Source organism: Lissotriton vulgaris, chromosome 7 (genome assembly GCF_964263255.1).
Source record: "Lissotriton vulgaris chromosome 7, aLisVul1.2, whole genome shotgun sequence".
Taxonomy (NCBI): domain Eukaryota; kingdom Metazoa; phylum Chordata; class Amphibia; order Caudata; family Salamandridae; genus Lissotriton; species Lissotriton vulgaris.
This window is the reverse complement of record NC_141695.1, coordinates 41155491-41177183: the sequence shown is the minus strand read 5'-3', so window position 1 is coordinate 41177183 and position 21693 is coordinate 41155491. Positions and strand designations below refer to the sequence as shown.

The 21693-nt window shown below is 45.2% G+C and overlaps 1 pseudogene; it reads right to left on the bottom strand.

Annotated features, from left to right (window-relative positions):
* Positions 1-17122: 17122 nt before the first annotated feature.
* Positions 17123-19115, bottom strand: LOC147700652 (uncharacterized; annotated as a pseudogene).
* Positions 19116-21693: the final 2578 nt, after the last annotated feature.

The window sequence follows — 21693 nt, the reverse complement described above, 5'->3', positions numbered from 1 at the left end:
AGCAGTGGGAAAGCCTCTAATAAGAAACAAATTACAAAGAGCGTGAGCAGGAAACGGGGGAAAAACTGAAAACAGGGAAGAAACTACAAGCCCCAGAATGCCCAGCTATAGAGGGTGATAAGCTTGGGGAAGGAACTACTACTGTCAATACCGAGGGTAGTAGGGCTAATCAGAGGGCTAGCAGCAGCAGCAGAGGTAAGGAGGTGGGTAAAGGCACCAAACCCAGGTGTAGTTCTCAGAAGGGAGCTAACAATAGATATTCCAATAGTGCCACTGGAAGGATAACCCCCTCTCTGCGTTCATTCTTTAAAGTTTTGCCCCAGGTGTTGGATCTGCTACCTGCTACAATTACAGATACATCTGTTCATTTGCCCACAGTTTTCCCAAATACACCTGCACCCACGCTTTCAGGTCCTTTCACTGTCAGCAACACCACCACTACCCCCATACTAGCTTTAGAGATGGCCGATTTACCCCCTCTCCCTGAAATGGGAGTTGAGGGCGAAGTTGGCTGTGAACAAGTTCCAACGGTTCAGGAGGAGGGGGCTGATGTGGGTGGTAAGAGTGGGGAGGCAAACGGGGCTGGGAGCACATTGGAGGCCCTAGTAGCATCAATAACATCTATGAGGGCAGACATCAGGAATGATTTCTTGATATCTAAAACGAACCAGAGCGAGATACGAGCATCATGCGGGGTCATGGAAAGGAAAGTAGATGGGTTGAGTGAAAGGACAGAGGTACTCGAGGGTTCTGTCGGGCTATTGAAGTCTAGTCTATAGGTTGCTGAATCTAAGATCCAAAACCTACAGAGAGAAGGAGATGTTATAAGAGAGGGAGTCGAATCGCTGGAAAACTACTCACGGCGGAACAACTTGCGACTGCTGAAGATACCGGAAGGAAAGGAAGGGGGTGATGTCAAGGGCTTCGTGATTAAAGTCTTGAAGGACTCACTTAATCTCGAGGAATCCATTGAGGAGCTCGATAAAGATATCCAACGAATACATCAGGACCGGTTCCGTTTAAACCCTGGCAGAACGAAGCCCAGGAAGATTCTGAATAATTTCCTTACATACACTCTAAAGGAAAAAATCTTAAATCTTTCATTAACAGCAAAATCGTTAAAGGGCCCCGATTTCTCTTTCGAAGTTCGGTCTGACCTCTCCAAATCCACTCCGGACAGACAATGGGGAACTGGGTCAGAGGATGGACAAGTTCTGGTCTTTTGGTGCAACTGTACAGATGAGGTTTCCCGCATTTTTGCGGGTAATGTACAACAATAAGATGCACAATGTTAGATCCCCTTTGGAGGCTGATGAACTGTTAGAGTCTATTAGCTTTCACACTCAGGGTGGAGTCCAGTGGAGCAACACTCAGATTAGGTTTCAATGCTGTTTCTATCCTCACCCTCTATGGGTAGGATACACTAGTATACTTATAATTTGCATGTTTTCCTCGGTCATTTGACGCCCTGTTCTGAAATTCCTCTAAGCTTGAACGCAAGTGGGGTAGAGTACATAGCGTTGAGGAGATAGAAAGGGAGAAATAGGGGTGTTTAAAGTCACGAAATATAAATATAAAAAAAAAACATATTTTCTTTCTTGTTCACGTAAAACGAGGTGATGCATTGGGGTTTAAAAGGGGAAAAAAAGGGGGGGAGGGATAGGTTTTTTTTGGGGGGGGTTTGCTCCAGGAGGGTTCAAGGAGTACTAAGCGGTGCAAAAGGGGAAGGGCGTCAGAGGATGCAAATCTGGCTTTACATCTGGCCGGAGTAAGTATGGGAGGGTTTTCCAGGGGTGAGGAGGGGTACGGGGGTATAAAAACTAAAAATCCTCAGGAGCCAGTCCTTCTTATTTTAGTTCTGTGTCCTAGCTGGGTATACTTTCAGCCTTGGGAAAATAAGACTGCCAGGAGGAAGGGTATGGGGAGGAGGACGGATATCAAACGATGACCTCTGTTCAATTTCTGCCCTGGAATGTCAATGGTCTGCGCGTGAGGAGCAGAAGAGAGCGTATTTTACAATATCTAAGAGACTCCCCCCGCGCAGGTCATTGTCATTCAGGAGACGCATCTTCTAAAAGCAGAGGCCATTACACTTTATAAAAGCAGAGATGGGGAGACAAATTTATATGCACTGAGCATAATGCTAATTTAAGAGGAGTCCTCCTACTCTGCAATAAATCTGATAAAGTTCAGATCTTGGACTATAAGGAGGATCAGAGTGGGAGATGGCTCCTGGTGAGAATCTCCATTGATGGTTGGGTGTGTATATTGGTCGGGTATTACGGGCTCAATATTGATGACCCATCTTATTTGGAGACAATAAGGAACCATCTGATAACTTCCCAAGACCCTATTATTTGGGCGGGGGACTTTAACATCGTGCTTAACCAAAAACTTGATAAATCTACCAATCTAGAGCCTGCATGTCTTCCAAATCAAGACAGACTCTCATAGGAACCATGACACAGCTGGGTTTGGAAGATTTTTGGAGGGAAAGGGCGGGTAATAAATTGGGGGGTTCCTTCTGGAACCTCAAATATAAGCACAAATCAAGAATTGATTATGCGCTATTTAGTTACTGCCTTAAGAATTCCCTATAAGGGATAAACTATCTTCCCTCCCACCTGTGTGTCCATTCAGCTCTCTTATTCACTCTTAAACTTGAAGCCCAGATCAAACATCCATTTTGGTCATTCAATCGTACTATTCTTCTGGAATAAGAGGAAGTCAGTTTTCTGGCAACTGAGACCACCTCATTCTTGGAGACTAATCTAGAATCTGCGGCACTAGTTAAAGTCTGGGAGACACTGAAAGCTTTCCTGAGAGGCTGTATTACAAACAGAGCCTCTCACCGGCACAAATTATATCGGGAGAAGATTAAAAACTTGGAGCAGGAAATGGAGTCGATTGAGCAGAGGCTTGGTGCCTCGATCGGGTCACCTGACGAGCAAGTAAAGCTGGGCGAGTTGAAAAACCAATTGGAGAATATCCTACAAGAAAGAGTGATTAAGAGATGAGAGGCAAGTAAGATCTCCCATTTTGAGTTTGGGGAGGCAGCGGGCAGGGTATTGTCATGAAAGGTTAAGGCAGACCAAGATCAAAACTATTTCATGGAAATCATGGTCGATGGTGAGAGTGTAGCCAGGATGTCTAATCAGGAGACAGGTACTGCTTTTAGTGAGTTTTTTGAGGGGATCTAAAGGGAAGACACCAAACGACCAGCTGGCAAGGGATACATGGTTAGACCAGATTTCCCTACCAACTCTCTTTCAACAGTGTAGCGCAAATGCCTGGAGATGGAAATATCTGAGGCCGAAGTGAGTAAAGTTGTCTGGCAACTTAAGCGTGGGAAGGCGGTAGGCCCTGATGGGTTGCCAGGTGAGCTATATCAAGCCTTGGGTGATGTTATTGTCCCTACACTGACAGCCCTTTTTAACAGGATCCTAAGGAAGGGGGAAGCACCCCCAAAATCTTGAGGTGAGGCGACCACAGTTCTGATCCCCAAACCAGGGAAGAACCCAACTGACTGTGGATCCTATCGACCAATATCACTTCTGAATAGCGACTATAAGATCTTCGTTGCTATCATGTCAGCGAGATTGGGGTCAGTAATAGGGGAATTTGTCCATCAAGACCAGAGGGGTTTCATCAAAGGGCGGCAATTATCTGACTTGACGTATGATCTGGTGGGGGCAATAGATATCGCTTTGGCTTTTTCTCTTCCATTTGCCACACTCACCTTAGACGCGACTAAAGTCTTCGATAGGGTCAACTAGCCCTACTTGGCTGCAGTGCTGAAGAAGTTTAACTTCGGCGAGAACTTTTGTTGTGTCATCACCATTATGTATGATGCCCCATCGGCAAGGCTGATAAATAATGGTGCCCTGACAGAATCTTTTAAAATCATGAGGGGCACGAGGCAGGGCTACCCGCTCTCTCCCCTTCTCATCGAACCGTTTGCTCAGCTCCTGCGGGGAGATGTAAACATTCCATCTTTCAAATTTGGGGAGTGGGAGAGGCGGGTCGCACTTTATGCAGACGATATTCTCATCTTAACGTCTGATCCGGAGGTATTATTCCCCGTGGTTTTCAAGAGGGCTGAAAAGTTTGGTTGCATTTTGGGGTATGAAATCAACCCCAGCAAAACTGACATCATGGCGTGGAATATCCCTAACTTACATCTGGGTGTGACCAACTGTATGCGCTTTCTGGGAATTTGGGTGACTCAAGAAGTAGGTGACATTGCTCAAGTCAACTTAGAGAGAGTTTATAATGAATGTAGGAAGTTATTAAAATCTTGGTCCAATCTCCCACTTGCCATACTGGGCAGGGTGAGTTTGATAAAGATGTCCATCCTCCCCAAATTTAAATTTATTTTCAATACTATTCCCCTGGCTTTTGATGTTAAAACCTTAGATAAGTGCCAGAGAGAGATACATTCTTTCATTTGGAATTATAAATCATCGAGGGTGGCATGAAAGAAGTTGAGGAGGAGGAGGGAAAAGGGGGGGCTGGCCTTGCTGGATTTGCAGTACCATGCATGGGCTTTTCAGCTGTCCCATTCTAGAATGCTCTTAAAAACACCATCGAATGCATCTGCTGGGACAATGTTTAAAGCCATGCTGGTAGGAGCAGGGTTACCAACCGACGGATTCCTGTTTAAATTCAAGGACCACATTTTTTTTTTAAAAGTCAAGTTAAAAACTCTTCTTTCCCTGGCATAAGCCTGGGTACAGATTAGGAAAAGATTAGGTTTGCCTTATTTTTCAAACTACGCACCTGTGTGGGACTCCCCGGGCCTCACATTATGTCTAAAAAACAGGCTAGCGATCCCGGTGAGGGATGGAGGGATAAAAAGATGGAGAGAGTTGTTGGCAGGAGGGTCGCTGAGGACTTGGGAGGAGCTACGGGAACAGCTGCGCCCTGGGTTCTCTAGATTTAAGCATTTACAATTAGACAGCTGGGCCAGGGCCTTGTGTAGGAAAGGGACACCACTTGGGAAGGTTAGTTGCCTGGAACAGCAGTTGGGGGAGCGACAAGGGGGAGATAAAGTGGTGGCCCAGTGGGACTGGAGTTTGTTGGAGGAGGTTGATGGGGAGTTTACTCTTCCCGATAAGCTGTGGGGAGAAGAGTTAGGTGCCTAGTGTGTAGAGACTTGGATAAGTTCTTTCAGCATCCTCTACAAAATCAATGAATCAGCATGGATGTGACGTAACCAGCTGTTCACGACACACCAAGCCTATCTCTCACCCCTGAGACTGTCTAAATTCCTCCCAGGCAAGAAATGCAAAAAGGGCAATTACATCGAGGCCTCGGACGTGCATATGTTCAAGGACTGCCCTTACATCGCCCTGTTCTGGGAGGAAGTGAAAGTAACCTTAGACTCTATTTTAATCATATCTATGTCCATCACACTGCCATTAATTATTTTCGGCTTGGACGCTAGTATTACTGGTCAGGCAAGGTCTTTTCTGTTTTATGCAGTTTTGCTGGCCAGGAGGCAAATATGTAAGGTCTGGGCGGAAAACACCGCACCATCACACGCAAGCTGGCTGTCATCTATGTATGTAACATCTAAGGTGGACCTGGCCAGAACTTGCAGCAAACGTAACTTGGCTTTTTGGGACTAAGCATGGGCGAATTTTGCAAATCTGGCATTCGCCAATTTGCGTATTTGCGAACTCGCATCCGCAAAATCCGCGAATTCAGCCGAATTTGCAGAAATTTTTTTTGTGTTCGCAAGGGTTTCTGCCAGTTCGCAAGGGTTTTGTACCAGTTCGCAATTGCGAACTTACTTGTCGGCTCGCAACGGTCGCCACTATGTTGTTTCTACGTCTGGTTCATCATCACAGGTTCACAGCACCCTCTGTTTCTCCACTGCCACCCTGTATCACCCATGCCACCCTCTGGTACATCAATGCCACCCTCTGGTTCATCACTGTAGATTATGGGGGGAAAAGCAAGCACACCTGCCCTGCTTCAACTGACATGAATTAATTTGGGGTTGATTTATTAAGTCCTTGGACGCTCATGACGAGCTCAGCTCGTCATGATGTACACCTCCATACACTCATGACGAGCTGAGCTCGTCATGAACAATGGGATTTACAATTCAGCAGCACCGCAGGAGAATACCATGAGCATCGATGGTGTTAATGTGTCACTGTTTTAAAATTCCAGTCTGGCACCTGCTTCCTTATCTGTAATTTGCTTTCTGTTGCAGTGCAATTTTTTTTTCAGGACCTTTGTGGCCTACTTGTATCTATTCTATGAGCCTGCTGTGAGGGTCAGAGCAGGGTCATAGAATTGTTGCAACTAGCAACTGAACTCTGGAGGGGCCCCATTCAGGAAGCACTACAGGGAATGGTTACTAATGATGAGTTTGAACTTTTGCACCTGCTGAGTGCTTTCAGTTTTGCAAAACTCGTTTTTCTGCAATTTCGCGGGATTCGCGGGGCGCAAACTTGCGCGATATCGAATTTGGAAGCCGCGAATTTGTGCGAATATGCGATTTGTTTTTTTTGCGGCATGTTAGTTCGCAAGGTTTTGTGTGTTTTAGCGAGCCGCTTGTAGGGCAACGGCGCGAAGTTACCCTCACAGTCGTTCACCGGCGCGGCCATCTTGTTTGAATGACGTATTTCCGTTTTCGGGCGCGATGTGTAATCTCGCAAAGTGTGCAGCTCGCAAGTACAATTTCGTGTGTGATCATGTGGAAAATCTCACGCAAACTTACCCACGCGGTCGTGAACGGGCGCGGCCATCTTGTTTCTCATTTATTGCTTTGGTTCTGGGCATGCTTTTTGTATCCTCTCTGAATCTCTGCCATCCTTTGCTCGTATGAAGTTTTTTAAAATCTATTTTACTTATTATCTATCCCTCTATTTTTCTAGCTCTATATTTTTGTGTTTTCTGCTACTTTTGGTTAATTTGTAACTACTTCTTTAAACTCTTTTCTTTTCTTCTTCCCTATTCTATTTCTTCTTTATTATTTAGATTCCTTTCTGCCTAGACCATGGTATAGGGAGCCGGGAAGCATCCCGAGAAGGGGGAAGGTCCCGCACCCCGTGCCCTGCTCCCGTGCGGGTGTTTGAGGGGGGAGCAGGTCGCACCCCGGGAGATCTTCAGCACGGAGGAGGTGGCCGCACTCATTTTTTATGTTCAGCGCCGCCTCCCCAGGACCATCATGGCAGATGGCAAGATCGCTAGCGGGTACGGGATCCAGGAGCGCCGGAAGCGGTGGGAGAAGGTGTGCCGGGCCATGTACCAACACTCTCGGGTCTGGCGCACCTACAACCAGGCCACCCACCATTGGATGGATCTCCTGGACCGGGAACGCGATCTGCTCGACCTGCTCGGCCTTGAGATCCCCGGGCTTGGTGAGTAGTAGTAGCTATTTATTTACTACTTCTGCTCTGTGTGTTATTATATTGCAAATTGTTGTTTTTTACCAAGAGCATTAATGCTGCTGATTACATCATAGGTAAATTATATTTCAAAATGTTCTGTGCATTTCAGGTGTACTGCTCTCCTTCTCAGTAGCGTTGCTACTATGCTTATTTGTTTTCGATTTTGTGTTCATTTCATTGGCCTGTGAAATTATGTATGAGTGTAGTTTAAAGAACTGCGTAATGCTAAACACTAAGGGTCAGATTTTTAATTACCGACGCATCCCTGTAAAGTAGCAAGGATGTGCCAGTAATTGTGCGCCACGCCACCACCAGCCATGGTGCGCCTTATATACAATGCGGCGCACCATGGGTCCAAAACGTCACCAAAGCGTTACGCATCTGTGCCATAAAGGCGGCGCCATGCTGGAGTTGTGTCACAACGATGGCGCAGCTCCAGCAATGCTCTGGGGTGCCCTATCTCCCCAATGCTGCATCAAGCCGTACGTCTGCTTCAAGCAGGCGCTGGGTTTGAGTCACGCATCATTGTCCTCAAAGTGACTGATTGAAATCTTGTAGATTTCCCTCAGCCACTTTTAGGATGGGTTCCTGCGCAGGAACGCCCTCCCTTGTGCCGGAACGCCCCCTGATGGCGCAGGGCTTTACAACGTGATGCATCTCCCATATGCGTCACGTTGTTAGTATACGCCACACCATGGCGCCTCTTTTGTTCTGCCGCTGCGTCACAAAAGTCAGGCAACAATGGAGCAAAAGAGCCGCAAGGGGCTTCTAAATCAGCCCCTACAGACTCAAGTCCAGTCCTTCCTTTGTACACATGGTGATAAGAAGAAATAGTGGTGGTAGATTGATAGTTTGAGTATTTTAATGACTGGTTAATGTAGTAGGAAACTTTTTAGTGTTGTCGCTGATCTGCAATCACGATGGACTTTGTCTGTCACTTCGCATGCTGCGGACTGCTGCCTGCCAGTCCTAGGCGAACCTTTTTCATAGATACTTTAGTGAGTTACATAAGAACTTTCCACGTCGACGGTCCGCAAATCAAGCAATACTAATAACGTAGTAGACCACATGAGATCGGTCAATATATCCCGTGGAATAGTTGTCTATTTGCTATTTCGCCAAAATATTTTGTTATTGTTCTTTTGAAATGTTTGATTTGGTTGACAAATGTTATCATCCATGTTTTCCGGTCTTTCTTTCTTTCATGTTGTACATCAGCTCCCCCCAAGGGCAAGAGGGCATTGGAGGAGGCTGCTGCTGCTGCTGCTGATGACCAGGATCGGTCAGGCGAGGGCTCCTTTGCTGGCCCCTGTAAGTTTTAATTTTAATATAGAGTACCTATTTTTTCCTAGCGTTCCTCATTCGATTTTTTCTAAATCGTCTTTGATCTTCTTGTAGACTGTATCTAAATTCTTACCCTGCCTCGACTATGCCTCCCTGTGGTATTACTAGATTATTCTTATTAGTCTGTCTGTGTAGCTAACTAAGATTGCACATTTGGCAATTCCATTGGACTCCCATTTTCGTCAGCAATAGCTGTATGCACTGAGTGCAGTCCTCTGGGATTGTCCATAATGTCTTTTCAAGTCTTCTAAATGTTTATGCTTTGACAATTGCCAACAATAAAAAGGTGAATGACCACCAAGAAAGAATAAGATACTACTTTACTTTTGGTTTGGATAGGAGGACAATCCATTCTACTACTGTTGCAGGGACAAATCTGCACAAACAGAACTATGGACACTAAATAATGCATTGCTTAGCTTATCAATTATAATAGGCACTGTTAGACTTTCCACATACCTCAGTGATAACAGACTTTGTAGTTGAACCCCCAATCTCCTTACTGACTAGATAGTGTGGCAGAGTCATTTAGCTCCCAAAGTCAGCGATGATTGATCCCCAATGATGATTATCCAACGCAGGACAAGAGACAAGAGTACGTAGTCAGAGTCAAGAAGTGTCAGAGGCACGGACTCATGCTTGCAAAAATTGCAAAACCTTTAGCTCAGCCACTCTAATCTCGAGGACCAAAAACCACAGAGTCTATTTAAGTTTAAAAGCTTTATTAAAAGTAAACACATTTATTAAAATCAAGTTTGTCATAAAACTAAACGTTTAACTGAAAATGAAAAAGTGCTTAGTGCTGACGATTAATTGAACACATTTCTTGTGGTCGAGCCGAGCTCTCACCTGGTTTGAACTTGATCTTGCTCGTGTTCTTAGAAGTCAAGCTTCTGTCTGTTAGGAGTAAAAGTGGTGCGTGTTAAAAATAAAAAGCAAGCATTCATCAGTTGTGCCAAAAATTGCAGCAAGACAACAGCCTTCCCTGGAAAAAGGGACATTTTTACTTTAGAGTAGACAGTCACGAATTATTACATTGTTTTCTGTTTTTTTCACATTTCTTTATTCCTAGACCAAATATTACATAGTAGTGAGTGGTGTATTCTAACATTCTTAAATGTACTTTGTAGGTGGAACATCTGGTGCTGGGCCCAGCGCGGAGGTGGAGGAGGAAAGTTCTGGGTAAGAGGCGGTGCAAGTGCCGGACGACACCAATGTGCCTGTGAGGGTTCACACGGTGGTGGCGGGCAGAGGTAAGCTATATATTCCTTACTTATTGAGATTGAAGACTGCAGAATGTGCTTTCTGCACGGGTGTATTATAAATCAACCAGGTAGTAGCCTCCTCTAAATGTACTTCGACTTAGCTTTGAAGTTTTTGGCGAGAAGAATCCCAATCAGATCTGAGATGAACTTGATGGATGGGATGAACGAAAAGCGAAAGAAGGGTGTAAGTAAGTGTGGAAGGACGAGAAATTTAATGATGACTGGCAAAGAAGAATGATATGTGTTTGCTTGGTCCCCGAGGTGGCTGGGAAGGAAAGAATATGTTATGGTGCATGGCTGGGTGAATGATGAAGCAAGGATGGGTGGAAGGAGAACAGCCTGGGTGGGTGAAACAGAAACTGTATGTGTGCATATACTTTGAATGGATGGATGCCTGGATCATGGTACTATCTGACTCTTAGATAGCATATGTGTATCTAGAGCGAGTAGACGGTCACTTGATGAACTAAGTGTTACTTTGAAGAGCATGTAACACTGCACCCGCACGTCCGTTCCAGTGTAGGAAAGGCAAGGAAAAGAAGTTGTAATTTTGTCCAAATACTACCATGAATAGTAGCAGTAGTTTGTATTGCAACTGCAAGCACAGCATATATTCGGTTATTATGGTGGACACTCCCTACCTCACTTAATAAGTTTAGTTTAGTAGTAGTACGTCATTCATGTGTGGGTGTATCACTGTTCACTCAATAAAAAGCAAAGCACCTAAAGTCATCCCATATGCAATCAAATACATCCCATGTGAAGTGATAGATAATCAGATTATTTAACTTCTTCATTTTCCTTTTCTAGTACTCATTTGCACTGTAGGGTGAAAGTTAAATTAATTAAGCAGTATCCCTTTTAACAGAGTATTCTCAGTGCTACCCGTAATAGAAAAGTGAGAGCTTCACCACCTGCATGTACTGGACCGGTACAATAACGCAAGTCTGGCTCACTCATCATGGTGTGCGTCTGTTTTTCTCGGATGCAAGTTCACTGCGCTGGCAATATGCCGGCTTGCATAAGATAACGTACCAATTTTCCTAAACAAGAGAGGAGAAGAAGAATAAGACTGGTGTACTGTCATAGTCGACTGTAATGGAAGTCCATAGTGCTTGTAGAATTTGTTCCTTAAACTCCCACTAATGTTAGAGCAAGGATGAAGAAGTGGGAGGTTAGATAGATACTGGCCTCAATAGTTATGTACTGTGCTTTCAAGTTGCTAGTTGTACTGTGACACAACTTTCTGCTCAATCATTTTGTGTTAATCTTAAGGTGCATTGGTTACAGACTATGTCTTTCTTTCTTCATATAGATGCTCCTTCCAAATAAAAAAAACCAAGAAGGAAGGAGCTGGCTCGAATGGTCCGGCAACGGAGGCTGGATGCCACTGTCGCCGAATATCGGCGGCTGGTGGCCCTGGAGGAGGAGGACACGCAGTCTACTGGTACATCCACTGGGACAGCTGCATCCTCCTCTGTGCCCCCACGCTGTGTAGTGCAAAAAGTCACACTTTGAGTTTCCTAATAGACAGTACAATATTTTTGAAGGTGCGTACTCTGTCTGAGTCTCCTTTTGAAGGATAAATAGGTATGGGCAAATTCATTTAGCGGATCTTTCCCCTCAAGCTAGGTGTACTGTAAATTGTGTTCTAGAACAAAATTAGACCTTCCCAGCAGTGCTTCCACCCAGACCGTTACTAAAGCCAGTCTCAAAAATGTAGAAGACCCCTAATCAGATCTCAAAAAACGAGGCCTAGTAGAAAACTGGTGACAAAACGTACTTTGAAAGTAAAAGTAGGCCCAAATACCCCCTTACCACTGTGGATTGTATTCAAACCACTTGCAAGCAAGCAAAAGTATCCATGCCCAGCATCGCTCCAAGACTCGCAAACCCCCCCACAAACAGCCCCCCACCCAAACACATGCAATAGAAATACTGCTAACCCTAACGAGCCCTAAGTTAAGAATAGAGGCAAACGCTTTCTTTAACTATGCCAAATCCCTCCTTTCCCACCATGGATTTTCTTCAAATCACTTGCAACCAAAATTACACATTCCCACGAGTGCTCTAAGACCCCAGAACTCAGTTGCAAAAATCTAGAACACCCCGAAACACATGCAATCCTGCTGCTAGGGCTAACCCTAACGAACCCTAAGTTACAAAAAGTGCCAAAAGGCTTTTCCTCATGGATTTTTCCAAACCACTTCTATCCGGTATTAGACCTTCCCAGCAATGCCCCAAGACCCGCCAACCCACCCGCAAAAAAGCACAACACCCCCAAACAGCCAAAAAGGAAAATCTCATACTTACAATATTTATCGGCCTTCGGTCCAAACGCGCTGTGCAGCTAGGTCGTAACTCCTGTTTTCCACCACAGATTTCCTGAAAAGCAAATGCAATCAAAATTAGACTGTCCCAGCAGTGCTCCCAGACCCCAAAACTCACCCACAAACACCAGGAACCCCCCAAAGAGCACCTCAAAGGCAAGCAAGTCAGCAAAAATGCAAAAAAAAATTCGCCTCCGATTTGGTCCAAACCACTTTTATCCGGTATTAGAGCTTCCCAGCAATGGCCCCAGAGCCGTCAACCCAGGCGAAAACTAGTAGAAGACCCCCAAACAGCCAAAAATCAAAAGTACAAAAATGGGGACTTCATTTTTATGGCAATTTCCAAAATCACTCTGCGCGCGCTCTGCAGGTAGGCCCTAACTCCCCTCTGCCACCATGGATTTGCTTCAAACCTCTTGCAATCAAAAGTTTCAATAGCCAGCAGTGATCCCAGACCCCGAAACCCGCCCACAAACACCAGGAAGCCCCCCAAACAGGCCCCCAAAAACTCTACATTGAGCGAAATGTCAGAAATAGCAAAAACTTTTTCCTCATGGATTTTGTCCAAACCACTTCTATCCAGTATTAGACCTTCCCAGCAATACCCCAAGACCCGCCAACCCACCCGCAAAAAAGCACAACACCCCCAAACAGCCAAAAAGGAAAATCTCATATTTACAATATTTATCGGCCTTAGGTCCAAACGCGCTGTGCAGCTAGGTCATAACTTCCGTTTTCCACCACAGATTTCCTGAAAAGCAAATGCAATCAAAATTAGACTGTCCCAGCAGTGCTCCCAGACCCCAAAACCCACTCACAAACACCCGGAACCCCCCAAAGAGCACCTCAAAGGCAAGCAAGTCAGCAAAAACGCAAAAAAAATTTGCCTCTGATTTGGTCCAAACCACTTTTATCCGGTATTAGAGCTTCCCAGCAATGGCCCCAGAGCCGTCAACCCAGGCGAAAACTAGTAGAAGACCCCCAAACTGCCAAAAAGCTAAAGTACAAAAATGGGGACTTAGTAATTTTCATGGCAATTTCCAAAATCACTCCTCGCGCGCTCTGCAGCTAGGCCCTAACTCCCCTCTGCCACCATGGATTTGCTTCAAACCTCTTGCAATCAAAAGTATCAATAGCCAGCAGTGCACCCAGACCCCGAAACCCACCCACAAACACCAGGAAGCCCCCAAACAGGCCCCCGAAAACGCTACATTGAGCGAAATGTCAGAAATAGCAAAAACCTTTTCCTCATGGATTTTGTCCAAACCACTTCTATCCGGTATTTGACCTTCCCAGCAATGCCCAAAGACCCGCCAATCCACCCGCAAAAAAGCACAACACCCCCAAACAGCCAAAAAGGAAAATCTCATACTTACAATATTTATCGGCCTTCGGTCCAAACGCGCTGTGCAGCTAGGACATAACTCCCGTTTTCCACCACGGATTTCCTGAAAAGCAAATGCAATCAAAATTTGACTGTCCCAGCAGTGCTCCCAGACCCCAAAACCCACCCACAAACACCCGGAACCCCCCAAAGAGCACCTCAAAGGCAAGCAAGTCAGCAAAAACGCAAAAATAATTTCGCCTCCGATTTGGTCCAAACCACTTTTATCCGGTATTAGAGCTTCCCAGCAATGCCCCAAGACCCGCCAACTCACCCGCAAAGAAGTAGAACACCCCCACAAGTGCAGAGTTTTTCTTCATTGGGCGTAATCCAGCCCTCTGCTTTGAGGGAAATAGGAGTCTGGAGGAGGAGGATAGAGGAGCATGTTCTTGTGAACTTGTGAACCTGAGGAATGCAGACTGCGGCACCTTCAAATCAATAAGCAAACAAGTGAAGACAATTCTGCTGATGGGCTTGTTTTTGTGATTAGGTGATTAAAGTTTTAATTATATTAACTGTGCAAAACAAAGAAAGACAGACACACAGGAATAAAAGTAAATAGGGATGAAAAAGCAAGTTATTGATTCATTGGCTCATTTTCAGGGATCGGTGTCAGGGAATAAGAATAAGAGTTTGTCCTCATACTCAGCGAATTCAGGCAGGAGTAGGCCAGTGTCACCTAACAGAGAAGAAATTCCCTCATCTAAGTTGCTGTCCTCCTCGTCTTCATCCGGCGTGTGTTCTCGTACTTTGTAATCTGGTGGTATGAGGTGCTGATTCATCTTGATCATTGTTAACCTCTCCACATTTTTGGGCGAGAGGCGGGTCCGTTTGGAAGTTACAATGCCACCAGCAGCACTGAAAACACATTCAGAAGACACGCTTGCGAGTGGGCAAGACAAGTAGTTTATAGCCAGGTTGGAGAGCTGTGCCCACAATTCTTTTTTCCCATGCCAATACGCCAATGGGTCAGCATTAACATAGACCTCGTTTGAGTCATTCAGATAGTCCTGCACCATCGACTCAAGGTTCTCCAAGGTTCTTCCACTTTGCTTACTTTTTGCTGGGACCTTTTGAGAACCAAACCCAAGCCAAGTTAGCCAATCCTCTTCTTCACCCCTTGTTACTGTTGTGTCTGGTGCAGATGATCCGGTTGCCGGTGTCTTTAACGGCTGAGAGGTCACTTGTGCCACAGCCACAGTTGCAGAAGTGGATTCTTTTGACTGGGGATGGCCTGCTGATGCTGATGTACTGCCTTTTCCTTCAATTTGCTGCCGTTCTCTTTCAAACCTCATGGCTGACAAGGCTAGCCAATGTTTGTACTTTGTAACATCTTCATCATCAAAATGAAAGAATGCTCGGCCTGCCCGCGCCTTTTTGTAGCGTGGATCCAGAATAGTAGCACAAATGTAATGCTGTTCTGAGTGGATCATTTTAAGATGTTCATCGCCAAGTAGGCGCTCTAATAATTTCTCCGCCAAAACAAAAGCGTCTTGCTTTTTTTAATCTTTTTGAAACATAGAAGACACCGCCTTCAGTTGGTGCTCCAGCATGCGCAACAATGGGATAGCTTTTCCCAAATTACAGTCCTCCTTGCTGACTGCACGCGTGAAGACCTCAAAAGGACGAAGCATGTCTGTCAGGATTTTAACTAGGTTCCATTGCGTCGCATCTAGCCTCAGGTCCTTCTGAGCTGTACCCAGTGTTATGAAATAGTGATCGAGTACCGTATACTGCTCATACAGACGCTCAAGCATGTAGTGGGTTGAGTTCCAACGTGTTGGCACCTCCTGGATGAGTGCTTTCACTGGCATTCGACGTTCATGTAGCAGGCTCCTCAGATGCTTCCGGGCCTTAAAAGAATGGCTGAAATGGTTGCACATTCTTCGGCAGGTGGCCACTAACTCGCACCCTGGACTGTCTTCATCACTCAAGAATTTTTTAACAACCCGGTTTCTACAGTGCGCCAAACACGGCACTCTGAAATAGTGACCCAGATCAATGTCCTTAACTACATTGGCGCCATTATCCGTGGAAACATAACCAATCTGGCGTTTTTTTGGGGACAGCCAGTGAAAGTTTGTTCTAGAAAGTTGTTCCTTCAATGGTCATAGATATCACTAAACAATATACATCGAATTATTTAAGAAAGGTGACAGAATTATATAACAATGTTTACTTTATCATAGTTTTTATTTTCATTTAATGCAGTTTTTCATTTTACTTTTTTATATAAAAAAGACATAATTCATCATAAATACATTTGTCAAACGAATATTTTTTGCTTTTAAGAACAAACACAATTATTAACGCACCAGTGATTGAAAAATTATACAAAGTTATAGTACACAATTGATTTTTAAGAAAACCACCTGATATTAAATACTCAACTCAATTCACTGACATACACACATACATACCACAAACAACCCACACTACCAAAAGGGGAAAAAGGGAGAAACTAAGTATTAATTGACAGGTTCACAAGTTGTCAAATACTGGGGTCTCAGAAGAGATTCGAGACCCCCGCACATGATCGGTCGACGCGCGTTTCGGTGGGTAAACCACCTTCCTCAGGACCTTTTTTCTCTTGTGGAAATATATCTGTCACCAACCCTTCTCATAGTAATTTGAAATTACTATGAGAAGGGTTGGTGACAGATATATTTTCTTCTCTTTTTTGAAAACAAATCTTTTTAGGTCCCCTGATATCTTTGATCCACAAGAGAAAAAAGGTCCTGAGGAAGGTGGTTTACCCACCGAAACGCGCGTCGACCGATCATGTGCGGGGGTCTCGAATCTCTTCTGAGACCCTAGTATTTGACAACTTGTGAACCTGTCAATTAATACTTAGTTTCTCCCTTTTTCCCCTTTTGGTAGTGCGGTTGTTTGTGGTATGTATGTGTGTATGTCAGTGAATTGAGTTGAGTATTTAATATCAGGTGGTTTTCTTAAAAATCAATTGTGTACTATAACTTTGTATAATTTTTCAATCACTGGTGCGTTAATAATTGTGTTTGTTCTTAAAAGCAAAAAATATTCGTTTGACAAATGTATTTATGATGAATTATGTCTTTTTTATATAAAAAAGTGAAATGAAAAACTGCATTAAATGAAAATAAAAACTATGATAAAGTAAACATTGTTATATAATTCTGTCACCTTTCTTAAATAATTCGATGTATATTGTTTAGTGATATCTATGACCATTGAAGGAACAACTTTCTAGAACGAATTTTTCCTTTCCCCTCTGTTCCTTGGTCACAACTTATTCCTTGAGGGGGTCCCATCTTTCATGCGACAGCCAGTGAAAGACCTTTGTGTTAAACTCATTCAAAATGTTTTCTGCTGTATGACGTTTCTCCAAGCCAAACATGGCTAGTGTTGCATGTTTCAGAGCAGCTTTAAAAACTTGGTCCGGATCAACACCTGCGTTGAGCTTTGTTTTAGCCCCTGAAAAAAGAGACCCAGTGTGCAGTGATGCACATGTAATCAGCACCTGCGCCACTGATCCACATGTCTGTTGTCAGATGTATAGTGTGAACAGCACTCTTCTGCAAAGCTGCCCCTATCACCTCCAGCACATCTTCATGTAGTGCTGGAACCGCAACTCTGGCAAAATAGAACCAGCTAGGAACCTTCCATTTAGAGCATAACGCTGCCACTAATTCTAGAAAACGAACCCCTTCTACAAAAGAAGAAGGGAGAAGGTCCAAAGCTAGCAGTTTAGCCAGCTTAGAGTTATACAGAAGCGTCAGTGGGTGGTTGCGATCATATGGCACTGCTGAAAACAACATGGTTCTAATGTTGGCTGCGACCATGCTTTTACGGGATGATGATGATGATGACTTCTTCGACCCAGTTACACTCACTGATGAACTGTTTCGCATTGGTGTCTCACTCTCTCCCACACTCTTAGTGTGGCTCACAGGGGGTGTGCTGCCGACAGGGGTACTGGGTGTAAGTGAAGTGTTTGACACTTCTTCCTCCTCGTCATCATCAGATGAAACATCAACGTTTTCTTGACTTGCAATTCGGGCTTCCTTGATCTCCTTTAGGTGCGCAAACCATTGGACAGCGTGCTGTCTCTTAAGAGGACCTCTCAGGCTTCCGGTACCATAGTTGGTACCAAACTAACCAAGACTAACTGCATGCTTACAAATGCTCCAAATGGCAAAGTTTTCCTTTTTTGGGCAAACACTAAAGAAGTCCCAAACTGCGGACTTGAAATGTCTGTGGGGGCCGGAGGAGGCGGGGATACTGGTGGTGGTGGTCGTGCTGCTAATGCCAGATGAAGTGGAGGATGTGGATTGCCGAACTTTACTACGTTGTGCACTTTCACCACCACTAATTGAGGTTGAGGTGGATGGAGGTCCCTTCTGGCGAGGAAGAAATATGTAAGCGGTAGGTGTTGGTGTACTAGTTAACTCCAATGATTGTGGTGTTTCCATTGCCTCCTCGTCGACAAAATCATCATCACGCTCAGCAGCTTCTCCGGCTAGGGTCAAAATGTCTGTTTGCTGCATGCCCGCTCGGGCTGCAGTGACCTTTATGATGACTGCGTCGTCGTCGTGAGAGTCTTCATCAGCAGGAAAATACGCCACTTCTTGTTGAGCCTCATCACACTCCATAACTATGAGACTTTCGACGACCTTCCTTTTACGCTTAAATACCTTTGTCAGATCATGGTGTGCCTCACTCTCAGACGGCAGTGATGGTTCCCAATTTAGATCCGTATCATCAGAAGGAGGTGGGCTTTAAGAAGATGTAGACACCACCCTTGATATTTTCCTTGCTAGGGATGTGGAAGACAATGAATGATCATCAGGAGGAGTGGCTTCCTCAAATTATACCCCGGCTTGATTGTCGATTTCCTGATGTGCCCCTACTTCGGGAGGAAAAACTATTATGGGCACTTGTGACCCTCCATGCACCTCTGCTCGCGCATCTCCTTGCGCTGCCTCTCCTTCCACATGTACTTGGGCTTGTACTTGCACATGTGGTTGTTGTTGCGGCTGTGGTTGTTCAACACTCGTCAGATGAGTTACAACAACCTTTGTTGATTGAGGGACATTGCTGCTACTTTCTTGCAATGAGCCAACATCACTGGTCGATGGTGATTGAACAACTAGACTAAGTGCCTCTGCGGCATTCAAGGGCTTGGACTTAAGTTGGCATGGGGGTGGTGGCACTGAGCACAATGGTGCGGGGGTGCTGCTCCCAGCTTGGTCCCCAGCTGATCCCGCTGCTGCTGCAGGCGTACTTTTTTTTTACTCCCCAAAAATGTGGTGGGGGGCACACCAGTCTCCTTGGTAACTTGCTTCTTCTGCTCCTTACTGGCAACTTTCTTGCTAGAGGAGCTACGGGGAACTTTTTTTGGGGCCATCTTCTTCAGAGGTCAGAACAGCAGGCAACAGATGCACGAGTTGCACAGTTGTCTGTGGCCAGACGTGACGTCGCGTGACATTATGCTACACACACACACACCGCTGCTTGACTTCTTCCTGGCACTGGTTGTTCTCTTGAGTCTTGTGCACCTAAAAGCAATGGAAGACAGAAGAACATCAGTTCAGTTATACACCCCAAAAACTCGAAAACCACATAAAAATCAGCACAATCCCATGCCATCCATTAAATTCAAGACACCCCACAGAAAGACTAGGCCCATGCATCACTCACTACCCCTGGTCAAAAGGCCCCAACAACAGCCCAAAAATCGAAAAACACAGAAAAATCAGCACAATCCCATGCCATCCAAGCCCTCCATGATGTTTAAATTCAAGACACCCCACAGAAAGACTAGGCCCATGCACCACTCACTACCCCTGGGCATAATGGTTGAAAGTTACGCAAAATGGATGCAGGCCTGAAAACACTGCCTGCATTCAAAATGGCCCCTTGCCTCCGAGCACATGGCCAGGGCCTGCCTGTACCAGCACTCAAAATGGCCCCCAACCACATGGCCTGTCCCCATGAACACCCCAAAAAAATCAAAAAACACAGAAAAATCAGCACAATCCCATGCCATCCATGCCCGCCATGATGTTTAAATTCAAGACACCCCACAGAAAGACTAGGCCCATGCACCACTCACTACCCCTGGAAAAAAGGCCCCAACAACAGCCCCAAAATCGAAAAACACAGAAAAATCAGCACAATCCCATGCAATCCATGCCCTCCATGATGGTTAAATTCAAGACACCCCACAGAAAGACTAGGCCCATGCACCACTCACTACCCCTGGTCAAAAGGCCACACCAACAGCCCAAAAACCGAAAAACACAGAAAAATCAGCACAATCCCATGCCATCCATGCCCTCCATGATGTTTAAATTCAAGACACCCCACAGAAAGACTAGGCCCATGCACCACTCACTACCCCTGGGCATAATGGTTGAAAGCTAAGCAAAATGGTTGCAGGCCTAAGGACACTACCTGCATTCAAAATGGCCCCTTGCCTCCCAGCACATGGCCATGGCCTGTCTGTACCAGCACTCAAAATGCCCCCCACCCACATGGCCTGTTCCCATGAACACCCCAAAAAATCGAAAAACACAGAAAAATCAGCACAATCCCATGCCATCCATGCCCTCCATGATGTTTAAATTCAAGACACCCCACAGAAAGACTAGGCCCATGCACCACTCACTACCCCTGGTCAAAAGGCTCCAACAACAGCCCAAACATCGAAAAACACAGAAAAATCAGCACAATCCCATGCCATCCATGCCCTCCATGATGTTTAAATTCAAGACACCCCACAGAAAGACTAGGCCCATGCACCACTCACTACCCCTGGTCAAAAGGCCACAACAACAGCCCAAAAATCGAAAAACACAGAAAAATCAGCACAATCCCATGCCATCCATGCCCTCCATGATGTTTAAATTCAAGACACCCCACAGAAAGACTGGGCCTATGCACCACTCAGTACCCCTAGTCAAAAGGCCCCAACAACAGCCCAAAAATTGAAAAACACAGAACATTCAGCACAATCCCATGCCATCCATGCCCTCCATGATGTTTAAATTCAAGACACCCCACAGAAAGACTAGGTCCATGCACCACTCACTACCCTTGGTCAAAAGGCCACAACAACAGCCTAAAAATCGAAAAACACAGAAAAATCAGCACAATCCCATGCCATCCATGCCCTCCATGATGTTTAAATTCAAGACACACCACAGAAAGACTAGGCCCATGCACCACTCACTACCCCTGGTCAAAAGGCCCCAACAACAGCCCAAAAATCGAAAATTCCAAAATTGTAGTTGCAGCAACTGTAATGCCCCAAACAAACCTACTTCTGAAATTTCTAATCCAAAAGTGATCCAAAGAAAGTCAAAAAGGCCTCAAATCCAAATATCCAGCAGCATCCACAAAAGGTAATCCTTCCAGGTCAAGAATCCGAATGAAAGTGACAGCACATGAAGAAAGCACTGGGTGGAGCCTGCTGGACAGGAACAGGAAGTTGGAGATTGTGGGGCACTTCCTTCCTCCCTCCCCTCCTCAAAATGGACTCCTTGCAAAAAAAAGTGCAGGCAAATGTCAACCTGAGGAGTTATTCTGATAGAAATCATCATTTTCAGAAGGTTTATGCTGCTTGCTGTTGGATTTCTTGTGCAGAATTTCAAATTCTGCATTTCGCGAGTGCGAGATTGTTGCTGCCCGCCGCATCTACGTGTTCGCAATTGCGAACTCTCGCGATGCGTGCTGTGCAAGGTGGCACGCCGCGATTATGTAATCGCGGTCGCCAAACTCCCGCGGGATCCCGCAGCAACATCCGAAATGGCGCAGCACTTGCAAAATATCGAGAAAAACAACTTGGCAAACACTGAATGACGGTAAGTGAACGCCGCACGCCGCAAAATTGTATCACCAAGGAAAAAAAATAAGCTGTGTGCGAATTTGCGGATTTTCGGTAAATTCGCGAGAGTTTGCGGATTGCGAAATTACCGAAAATC